Source organism: Haliotis rubra, unplaced genomic scaffold (genome assembly GCF_003918875.1).
Source record: "Haliotis rubra isolate DU_JTF1 unplaced genomic scaffold, ASM391887v1 Scf735, whole genome shotgun sequence".
In the NCBI taxonomy this organism is placed as follows: Eukaryota; Metazoa; Mollusca; class Gastropoda; order Lepetellida; family Haliotidae; genus Haliotis; species Haliotis rubra.
Genome location: NW_025767452.1, coordinates 490,306 through 500,013, shown reverse-complemented (window position 1 = coordinate 500,013; position 9,708 = coordinate 490,306). Strand labels below are relative to the sequence as shown.

The 9,708-nt window shown below is 43.4% G+C and overlaps 1 protein-coding gene across 2 annotated transcripts in view; it reads left to right on the top strand.

Annotated features, from left to right (window-relative positions):
* The first annotated feature begins 879 nt into the window (after nt 1-879).
* LOC124259742 (hemicentin-2-like) overlaps nt 880-9,708 on the top strand; it is a 72,580-nt gene continuing 63,751 nt past the window's right edge. Inside the window, exon 1 of one of the 2 annotated variants that reach the window (XM_046693934.1) lies at nt 880-972. The gene's annotated coding sequence lies outside the window, so the exon portion shown is untranslated. Of the gene's footprint in view, nt 973-6,934; nt 6,954-9,708 lie in introns of those variants that run through there. The other variant, XM_046693936.1, reaches the window with a different exon arrangement.

Below are 9,708 nucleotides of genomic sequence, written 5' to 3'. Positions count from 1 at the left end.
TGAGAGACGCGTCCAAGCAACACACTCAGTCTGGTATTGCTGAGACACGTCCAAGCAACACACTCAGCCTGGTATTGACGCACTGGAGAGATATTGCTAAGCGTCCAAGCAACACACTCAGTCTGGTATTGCTGAGAGACGCGTCCAAGCAACACACAGGGTCTGGTATTGCTGAGAGCCACGTCCGGGCAACACACACCGAGGTCTGGTATTGCCGAGAGACGAGCGTCCAAGCACACTCAGCCTGGTATTGCTGAGGAGACGCGTCCAAGCAACACACTCAGTCTGGTATTGCTGAGAGACGCGTCCAAGCAACACTACAGTCAGTCTGGTATTGCTGAGAGGCGTCCAACAGCAACACACAGTCTGGTATTGCTGAGAGATGCGTCCAAGCAACACACTCAGTCTGGTATTGCTGAGAGATGCGTCCAAGCAACACACTCAGTCAGTCTGGTATTGCTGAGAGACGCGTCCAAGCAACACGCTCAGTCTGGTATTGCTGAGAGATGCGCGTCCAAGCAACACACTCAGTCTGGTATTGCTGAGAGACACGCGTCCAAGCAACACACTCAGTCTGGTATTGCTGAGAGACGAGTCCAAGCAACACACTCAACCTGGTATTGCTGGAGACACGCGTCCAAAGCAACACACACACTCAGTCTGGTATTGCTGAGAGACGCGTCCAAGCAACACACTCAGTCTGGTATTGCTGAGAGACGCGTCCTAAGCAACACACTCAGTCTGGTGGTTAGCGTTGCTGAGAGACCGATTTTTATTCAATGAAGGTGGGCTTTATATAATCCTTAGGTCAGGTAAGATCTATAATTGTGACGCAATGAGTCTTTGTGTAACACATACACCCACGACTGTCATCATACATTCCCTCTTTTCATTAGGGGATACTAGCTAGTTCGGGAAATGTTGGGAACATACTCGTGAGGGTTCTCTAGGGTCGACATTGCAGCTATCCAGGTGAGTTAAGACTATGTTCATGAAGAAAATAATTGTCACTCACAACAATATTTCGGTAAATAGATAATGGGAAGCAATTGTTTGGTGACCTTTCTCACTTTTCTCCATGTACAGCGAGTCGGGAACACGCGATATATACTGGACAAAATAAGTTAGGGATATTGGTATTTTTATCAATGAATAAATAGATCATTATTCATTATTTCAAAATTTACATATACCCCTAACTATTTTTATCCAGTATATAATAGTAAGAATCGCATGATAAATTATATGGCTATGATGTTTTCTTATTGTTAATAGATATATAAATTTAATTAATGACTTTGTTGATAGCTGGCTTGATACTCCTTGTTCAAAACAGGTTGAAAAAACAAGTATTTGTTTTCATTCTGAATTTCATTTATTAAAAGTTTCCCATTATCATTACCATGGGGCGCGTGACGTATGTATCAACGGTCACGGGAACCTATACATCAGTGTTAGTCGGTTTATAACAGTAAACATTATCAAACTTCAAAATCTTTTACATTTTCTTCTCCGCCGTGGTACAGTGGATTTAGCATCTACGTGAAGAAGGAAGTGTCGGGGGTTCGATCCCCGGCAGTGTCTGACAAAAACACGTTAAATGCTGTTGATGTTTCCCTGGCTGGTGCTTAGCACTACGGGTATAGAACTGGGCGGCTCGGAGTAGGTAAACTGTTCATCCATGTTAAACTGGCCCGTGAAGATCCGGTTAGAATTGATCTTCAGTAACCCATGCTTATCGTAAGAGGCGACTAACGGGATCGAGTGGTCAGGCTCGCTGACTTGGTTGACACTTGTCATCGGTTCCCAATTGCGTAGATCGATGTTCATGCTGTTGATCCCTGGATTGTCTGGTCCAGAGTCGATTATTTACAGATCGCCGCCGTTTGAAGTATTGTTGAGTGCGGCGTAATAATACACTCACTCACTCACCCATGTTTAACTGTAGGATGGTATCTTAGTGTGCTAGTATTTTAAAACTGGTGGAAGTATTATAAAGCAAGTACAAGCGTACACGCGCACACACACACACGCGCGCGCGCGCGCACACACACACACACACACGTACGTGTCCCTTTGTGATCTGAATTGATAATTACACCTTGACATAGAACTCCACATCATAGAGTAGATGTTGCTCACACGCGCATGCACGCACACTCACACGCACATACGCACATGCACACACACACGTACTCGTACCTTGCTATATGAGTGCAACAATCTTGAACACGACTTTAAACCCTATTCACCTCTCCTATCAAACAAACATACACAAAACTTCCATACATCTATTTGTTAGCATCCTAATGTTTGACTTTTCTCCAAGTACATCAGCTTTATTGGTCAAAAGCGTTTCCTTGTTTATGGGATGTACGTTTAAGCTGCACTTCATCACACGTGCCTTGTTAGTGCTGTGGCGGAAGCTCATCGACCCAGTAACCAACCGGAAACAACGTAATTAGTGGCTGGAAGTAATGATTAGCACTCTGACCTCTATCGCTATGTTTATTTGCAGTCAGGATAAAGGTAATTTGAATACATTGGGTCAAATCTGATCAAAGGTTGCGATATCATTATGGTCGGTTGAATGTTGTGACAGGTTGTTTCTTACGATTTAAGTACAAGTGTGACATTTGAAAAGTACCTTCCTGTAAAATTCTTTGTTTACACTTAACTAGCTTCATAGGTATTATGGTGTATTGGGATACGATTAGCCTTGCTCCAAGGCTGTACTGATTTGTAAGCCCATGAGAAATATATAGATTTTCCCTTAGCCTGCCATACAGACGATGAAGCTAATGTGTCCAAGAAAGCCCACGTAGGTCAAGCAAATGTGGCAAGTCTAGATTTCCACAGCATATTCTGAAGAAAGTCTCAGGGCCTTTTTCATTATATGTGATCATTTCAGATACTGTAGTTGTTAGTTTCAGAGACTAGTTGTTAGTCTACAATTCCTTTAAAAGGCAAGTCTAGATAAGCGGGCAGTACATCTAAGGACGCCAGTCTGTTATTTATATTTTTCGAAATTTTCATTTAAACTATTAATAATTAGATTAGAGACTTGTGCAAGTCCGGGATTCGACCTACGATCAGCATAACATCAAGTATATGGGGACCTTGTTTATCCGGACGCCGTGAAATCCATGGGGAATACTTTCTTAGTGTTGACGGTGCTTTTATGCGTCATATTCTTTGCGAAAATCCATAGCTTTTCCTCGAAATTGAAGAGTAAATGAGCTGGTTTCAATCCGGTTTTAACAGGGATCTAATTATATCAATGTGTCAGCTTAACAAGCCTGGGCAACCAGTGTCCTCGGGAAACCGAAGATTGAACTCTGTTAAGGTCGTCATTGCACGCTGTTCATTGTACGTGAAACAAGACTTTACGTCCATTTGATAAATTTAAGCGAGACCATGACAGGGGAATACCACGGAATGGTACACAATGTGCCAAGTTTGGGAAAGGGAGACTGGACTACTGAGTGAAGTGGACACTTCAACCATGTGACCACATCCACGTAATCATAATGATGAGAAGCTGCGAAACATAGAATGATGATGATGAAGGCGATGATAGCGATGCTGATAATGATGACAACGACGGTCGTGGTGGTGGTGGTGGTGGTGGTGGTTATGATGATGATGATGATGATGATGATGATGATGATGACGACGACAAGGACGAAGACGATGACAATGATGATGAAGATAAAGGCGATGATAGCGATGCTGATGATGGCGACAACGACGGTCGTATGCTGGTGATGATGGTGGTGACGGTGGTGGTGGTGATGATGATGGTGATGATGATGATGATGATGTTGGTAACGATGAAGGCGATGATAGCGATGCTGATAATGATGATAAAGGCGGTCGTGGTGGTGGAGGCGGTGATGATGATGATGATGATGATGATGATGATGATGATGATGATGATGATGATGATGATGATGATGATGATGATGATTATGATGATGTTTCAAAAGGTGAAGTATCGTGTGGGCAATCTTGGCATATTAACACCTGATCCACGCCTAATCAACACGCAAACTGCGGATGGTATATCTAGATGGAAACACCGAATTCCAAAACTTATTGTTGGTTCAAGAACACTGACCCGCCTGCTTCAAGAACACTGACCCGCCTGCTTCAAGAACACTGACCCGCCTGCTTCACACTGACCCGCCTGCCTGCTTCAAGAACACTGACCCGCCTGCCTGCTTCAAGAACACTGACCCGCCTGCCTGCTTCAAGAACACTGACCCGCCTGCCCGCTTCAAGAACACTGACCCGCCTGCCTGCTTCAAGAACACTGACCCGCCTGCTTCAAGAACACTGACCCGCCTGCCTGCTTCAAAGAACACTGACCCGCCTGCTTCAAGAACACTGACCCGCCTGCTTCACCTGCCCGCCTGCTTCAAGAACACTTTGACCCGCCTGCTTCAAGAACACTGACCCGCCTGCTTCAAGACGTTCCAGTGTCAAATTATTGACATTTCTGAGGTGAGGTGAGGTGAAATTGGGTTTAACGTCGTGCTTGAGAATATTTCGCTCATATGACGACGTGCATGCGTGTGTATTATGTGCGGCTGCTTGTACTAGCCCAGACTTCAGCTGGTTTTATAGTGCTAGCCGACTGAGATACCATGCCGCAGTGAAGCATGAATACCCACTCAGACACATTATACTGACTCCGAGCCGACCAGTCTTTGTTGTATTAATGCCGAGCGCCAGGCAGGGACCAACATATTTTAACGTCTTTTGGTATGACGCGGCCGGGGATCGAACCTTCCGCTCTCCGGGCGGACGCTCTAACTTGGCACCACGGAGGCGGTTCTTTTGGCATTTCTGAGTGCACTGACGTGTATGGTAGGTTTATTTCTCTTACTGCTGCTGCCATCTATTTCACCCACTGTATTGCCTTTTTCGTGATTGTAAACAAAAACTGTATGCTCCGATATGTTAGAACTATTCCTTGATCTTGTGTGGCTATGTATGGAATTCACCATTTTGCTGTACGTATCGATTTCTGGGCGTTTCAAATCGGAAATAACCCCCGTATCAATAGGTGTCAATATAACGAGTGATGGTTACCTGGTGATAAAAGTGTTAAGTCGACACGTTAAAGATCCGGGTTTGGTGGACCTAGTCTTTGTACTAGTGTATGAAATTAGGCCATTATTTGACAAAGCCACAAAATAAATTTTCATTCAGTCGCGAAACCACTCATTGTTATACGGAAATATCACCCAGTTTGCTAAACTGCTATTGTCCAAGCGAGTCGCAGTAAGCTGGAATACTAATTGTTACCAGCAGATATATTCAAAGCAAACTTTCTGTACTAACATTTAAATTGAAAGTAGCTGTCAGATAGTCTGTTTTAAGACGTGTAAATTATGTTAACCGCAAACGCGCCCAAGCACCAAGGTATTTAGCACGTTGATAAAAATATATACACACCCTTCATTCCAAAAGCCAAGCCTCGGGTTTCTTTTTCAATGCTTGTGTATTGTGTAATAAATGACATTTGTTGTTATACGAAATATGTAGAAAGTGCATCGTGTAGGTCTGGGGGGTGACACAATGAGGCCGCACCCCGAGGTCCTGAGCGATCGCAGATTCCTGTCAGCCATGGGTTGTCTCGTCTTACTTCACACCTCTGTAATGTTATACGCAGTACAAACACTGTTAAACGCTATGGTGGTCGCAGATATGCGCTCTATAACGATAGACTCCCCTCCAAGACAGAGCTACATATTTTCCGTATTCAAAATCAACAGACGTTTAATTGATGAGACCCGTGAAGGTCCGGGTTAGAATATTGATCTTCAGTAACCCATGCTTGTCGTAAAAGCCAACTAACGGGATCGGGTGGTCAGGCTCGCTGACTTGGTTGACACATGTCATCGGCTCCCAGTTGCGCAGATCAATGTTCATGCTGTTGATCACTGGATTGTCTGGTCCAGACCCGATTATTTACAGACCGCCGCCATATCGCGGGAATATTGCCTAGTGCGGCGTAAACCTTAACTCACACACTTTGTTTGATTAAATAGCTGAATAATTGTCGATTTATTTATCTATTTAATCTATAACGCTTCGTACCTGGTGCAAATAGCGCAGTCATCGTTGAAATGGTTACTGCATGTTTGTTTATCTAAGAAATTGATTGTCATCATAGTTTCAAAAGGTTAATTTGTAAAATCAATATTCGAGAAATGGAAATCAACGAACATGAGTATAGTGCAGGCAAACCAAGGATCGTAATCAGAGCTAGTCCGGAATTCGAACCTTGATCACAGGATCATGCCACATCTAAGGGGCGTAATTCTGTACAGGAAGGTGAGCGCCCAAAACGTCTAGGTCAGCCGCTCCCCTTATAAAAATATTTGGTTTCAAATGCATACTTCATATCCACTTGTAGATCGTATTCAAGTCACATTTCCTTACCACATGCATGACCTTACTTTTGTCTCACAACGCGGTTTAAATGCAGATTAAAGTGTCAGCTGTGGGACAGTTTGCAGACATGAGACTGCCTCCACTCGTTGACCTCTCTTTGTTTAACGTTTCATTTCCAGCGTTACGCACCGTTGCGACGTACTGCGGGTTCACACATCAGTGGAGAGAGCCCTGCGTTTCCGTCCTCGCTGTAACACCGCGTCTCGCTCCCTTAACTCACACTAAACCAATACCCCAAGCTCCGCATCATTAATAATGAACGATGCAGGTTAGCTAGCCCTCTGTCACAGACGCACATGCTGCAACTGCTTTGAAGTGGAACGTAGATACAATTGAAAGTCTCATTTTAAAAAATGAAATAAACAATATTAGATTGCACTTCTGTTTGTCATGTCAAGTTGACACAGTGTTAGTACAGTCATATCAGGGCAGGTGCTTTGTAATGGCGAGCTGATGTCAATAACATTAATGTCTGTGGATTAATAAAGGTAAGTAATTAGTAATTGGAAGCAATTGGAATGACAAATATAGTGTTTCGGGCCACCAATTAACGTCAAAAGATATCGATTAGTACTCTCCAAGGTATTGTTCATCGACCTAAACAAGAATTGATAGATTTTTCGTGCAACGCTTTGCAAACAAATTTCGTAACATTTTACAGGATAAACCACGGACGACCAAGGTGTACGAGACGCATAAAGGGTATGTGTCGCAGTGTTGTGGAGTAGTATAGTGTTGGAGCCTCGATTTACATACGACGTGGGCATTTGAAAGGTGTTCCATACCTGACGCTGATGTAAAGACACCATTGTTAAGCATCTATATATGGGTGATTGAATTCCACAGTAACGGAAGGCAACAATACTCACTCAGTCGACCTTAAGTCATAATTGTACAAAATTGTCAATGTGCGTGACTATTAACGGTTTAGGGTTTAGATTGATATTACGAAGGAACCATGAGTCTCTTGTTTTACAAGAGGTGAAATGAGAATGTCAATATCTTTGATGAGCTGTGAAGGAATGAGAATAGGTTGCTTGATCTGAAAAGCAGATATAGGTTTCTGGAGCTGTGAGGATGAGAATGGTTTGCTAGAACTGAGAAGAAGACATGGGTTTCTAGAACTGAGAATAAGACATAGGTTTCTGGCACTGAGAGGGATGAGGATGGTTTGCTAGAACAGAGAAGAAGACACATGTTTCTGGCACTGTGGAGGATGAGAATAGGTTGCTAGATCTGAAAAGCAGACATAGGTTTCTGGCACTGTGAGGGATGAGAATGGTTTTCTAGAACTGAGAAGAAGACATTGGTTTCTAGAACTGAGAATAAGACATAGGTTTCTGGAACTGTGAGGGATGAGAATGGTTTTCTAGAACTGAGAAGAAGACACATGTTTCCAGAACTGAGAATAAGACATAGGTTTCTGGCATTGAGAGGGATGAGAATGGTTTTCTAGAACTGAGAAGAAGACACATATTTCCAGAACTGAGAATAAGACATAGGTTTCTGGCATTGAGAGGGATGAGAATGGTTTTCTAGAACTGAGAAGAAGACACATATTTCCAGAACTGAGAATAAGACATAGGTTTCTGGCACTGAGAGGGATGAGAATGGTTTTCTAGAACTGTGAAGAAGACACGGGTTTAGAGACCAGGAAGCAGACATAGGTTTCTGGAACTGTGAGGGATGAGAATGGTTTGCCAGAACTTAGAAGAAGACACAGGTTTCTAGAACTAAGAATAAGACAGGTTTCTGGTACTGTGAAGGATGAGAATGTTTTGCTAGAACTGAGAAGGAGAAAAATAGGTTTTCACACCTGATAAAAGAATGAGAATGGCTTGTTGTTATCTGTCTCACAGTTGCCGAACCATATTGCTATCCCTTCGACTCAGCGCTGCCTGTAATGGCAAAGCCCTAGATGAAGCAACTCCAGTTGTCCTCAGGTTCTGAATCTCAGATCTCATTGGGGTTCTTTGTTAGTTTAATTGGCGATCTTTGTTTCTCTCAGACTAATCTATTTTCACTAAGCATTAGTGTAGGGTTGCTGGAGCTTAGAAAGAGATGAAATTGTGACGAGATGAAAATGGGATTATCACAAGAAATAGATGCTATAGGGTCTTTTACTTCAACCAACCAGCATAGCGGATGCCGGATTTTGATTAATTGAGATAGAAACTTTTGGGACACGTTTGCTGAAAATGTTTTCCTGGCTGAGTGTGAGTGAGTGGTGTGTGTGTGTGTGAGTGTGTGTGCGTGTGTGTGCGTGCGTGCGTGCGTGCGTGCGTGTGCGTGTGTGTGTGTGTGTGTGTGTGTGTGTGTGGAGGGGGGAGAGAGAGGGTTGGGACTAGAATAAGCTTTGTTACAGACAAGGCATATCTTGATAGAAAGTATTGTCAGTGCAGGCCGATTACGAACGTTACACGTGTTGGTCAGAATTGGTCACACTGTCAATCAAATGTCAAAACTGTTTTATGTCTACTGCCACACACTCTTTTAGATTGGACAAGCAGTGTCACATGTTACCAGACTCTGCTTGACAGAACATACAGGTCAACCTGTGCAGCACTCATGTCAATTGCCAGCGCTTCATTACGTGAGTGGTCTTCGCGACAAAGGTAATCAGCTGTCTGCTCCAGATCTCCAAATTAACTGTATTTCGCCAACTAGCTTATTAACGAAATCTAGTTATTGATTAAACCCGGACCGCCAATTCATCAATACATGGCTGAGTCGTCCGTGCATTAATTAACATCATATAGTTGTAGGAGATGCCACGGTATGGGAGTTTTTGTAGCGTTCTTCATCACGTCACGTGGTTTGTTTCCGAAGCTATGTATTTTCCTCTGGCAGACAGATGATCACATCATTGTGCTACTTTCAGTGCATAATTGATATAAAATGACAGGACAATTTAATCATCACTGTTAACGTGTCTGTCAAGCTGTCACATGCAGAGAAGCTTGCGTGCTTAACACGGAACCTGCATCCAGATATTGAACAATCACTTGGTGCTGTCCTTGTCTCTAATGTCCTAGGTTCCGCCTCGTAGAGTTATTACAGCGCTAGGACCGTCCTAGCATGTGTCTAAGTATGGCCATTACTACAGATCATCTTAGTGATAAAAACGCAAATGCAGATCCGTATATATGGTCTCTGCTGTCATGTCTGTAGTGTGGGGGCATTTGGGAAGGGGAGGAAAGAGGGAGGGAGGGGAGGGGGATGGAGGGTACTGTTCACCTGATT